We start from the raw sequence: 2,355 nt of genomic DNA, 5'->3' as shown, positions 1-2,355 counted from the left end.
CAGCATCTTAGCTGCAGAGGGCAGTGTCACTGGCCCTCATATGTGGGATCCGAACCGGGGCCCTCTGGCATCCCAAGCGAGTTCTTAACCATCATGCCACTCGGCCGGCCCCAAGGAGTTTTGAAGAGAGCAAAACAAGTGGAAGTCTGACGGCGCAAGGTCAGGCGAGTATGGTGGGTGTGGCAACACATCCCATCCAAGCTCCAGTAATTTTTGACGGTTGATCAAACTTGTGTGTGGTCTCACGTTGTTGTGATGGAACACAACTCCTTTACAATTAACAAGCTCTGGACATTTCTGGATAATGGATTTATTCAAGCTGTCCAATTGCCGACAGTACACATTCAAATTGATTGTTTGGTTCCTTGGTAGGAGCTCGAAAAACATGACACCTGTAAAATCCCACCATACTTGAGAGCATAACCTTCCTCTGATGAATGTCTGCTTTCGATGTCATTTGAGGCGAATCATCACATCGGGACCAAGACCGTTTGCGCACCACATTGTTGTCAACAATCCATTCTCATCACCAGTTATCAGTTGCTTCAAAAAAGGATTGTTTTCCTCACATTTAATGAGCATATTTATACGTGCCGTCAAATGAACTTCTTTGAGTTCATGCAGAACCCAAATATCAAGCTTGCTTACGTATCCCAGCTTTTTCAGGTGGTCGTGAACGCTTGAATGATGGATGTTCAATGTTTCTGCAATCTCTTGTGTCGTGTAACGTGGGTTTGACTCGATCAATGCCTTTATTTTGTCGTCATCAACCTCGGTGGAACTCCCTGACTGAGGAGCGTTGTTGAGATCAAAATCACCAGCACAGAATTTCATGAGCCATCGTTGGTACTGACGTTCTTGTAGAGCATTGTCACCGTAAGCTTTATGCAACTTTTCACAAGCTTGACGCGTGTTCTTCCCTTTATGGAATTAAAACAGTAAAATATGGCAAAAAGGCAGTTTGGTCTTCCATCTTCAACTTGTTGTAAAATCTCCAAAACTCAACCAAATCGCTCAATTTTTTTTTTAGACTGAAGCTAGAATTGTGAGCTGTCAAATGACATAGCAATAACATAGATGCGAATGACTCTAGTACTTCCAAAAATGAACTAGTGCCATCTGTTGCAAACGTGTCATGATTTTTCCGACAACCCGATATTAACCATGATGGAGGCCCACAGAGAATTTAGTGATTAGCAGCAGCTGGTTATCTGAAGGGCTCCTGCTGGAGCTGCTCCAGATACAGGGAATGAAGAGCCCTTGCTAAGCTTGAAGGTCTGCTGCTCATCCTACTTTTGTGAGAGGTGAATGGGTCCCATATCTGTATTGCCGTTTGTGCAGTGGGTACTCTCTGAGGGACATTGATGGAAGACATAAAGATCTACGCATTTCGTTTCAGCGCCCATAGGTCCATCTGTAAGCTGATGTCTTTGTATCTTGTCTCCAGACTTTAACCTTACTCTTTGCAGGCCCCTTGTCTGGACAAGCTATTTGCCACAGCCCAGGAGGCCATGACTTTTTCTCAAACCACTTCTCCCTCCATACAAAGATGGTGCCACAGACTGCCTGCAGCTCTCCCACTGGATTTCTCACAGTGGGCTTCAGGGCCACTCCTCAGGAAGGCCATAGTGAGTCAATCAATGCCTTTTGGGTTCACACCAAAATACTGAGCTGACTCCTCAGTGAAACAGACTCAGTTGTTTCTTCCACCAAGTCAAAGAGCCTGCCATGAGTTCACAGGTGTGAGCAGAGGGAGAAGTAGCAGTTCAGCAAAGGCAGGTGACACGGGGTCTGAGCCTCCTGCTTACATCCTTTGTGACTTCTGGACCTGCTCATGCTTTATCCCAAATGTGACATTTCCTCATAATGGATCATTGCTGTGTCTACTCCATTCAGATCGAGTGACTTGTGAGTCAGAGCATACTCAGCTGTGATCAACAAACAGCTCCAGTTCCATGGTCACTGTCCCATGGTCAGCATCCCAGGAGCTGCTTTTCACACTGAACAGTTTTCTGCTGCAGAATGCATGGCCTTGCTCTAGGATTCTATGGGCAAGCTACTGGGGCTTAGCAGACCTCTACATAACATTTTTACCTACCACAGTTACCTCTAACACCATCTGAATCTGCCAGGTCATGTGGTACTTGGGCTATATGACTCTGGGCCACAGTTGAAAATGTATATGTTGCCTCCAAAATCAAGGAAGCCCACCAAACACTGCCTCTTAGGGAAGGCAAGATGCAATGTGTCCATTACCTTAGAATTTTCCAGCATGCCTCAGACATTTGGACCCTTAAAAACTTCACTGATATAAAAGGCCCTTGAATCTTTGTAGGATTTATCTCCCATCCTCTG

The sequence above is a fragment of the Hipposideros armiger genome, unplaced genomic scaffold (assembly GCF_001890085.2).
Source record: "Hipposideros armiger isolate ML-2016 unplaced genomic scaffold, ASM189008v1 scaffold_1302, whole genome shotgun sequence".
NCBI lineage: Eukaryota > Metazoa > Chordata > Mammalia > Chiroptera > Hipposideridae > Hipposideros > Hipposideros armiger.
Note: the sequence above shows the minus strand (reverse complement) of the source record.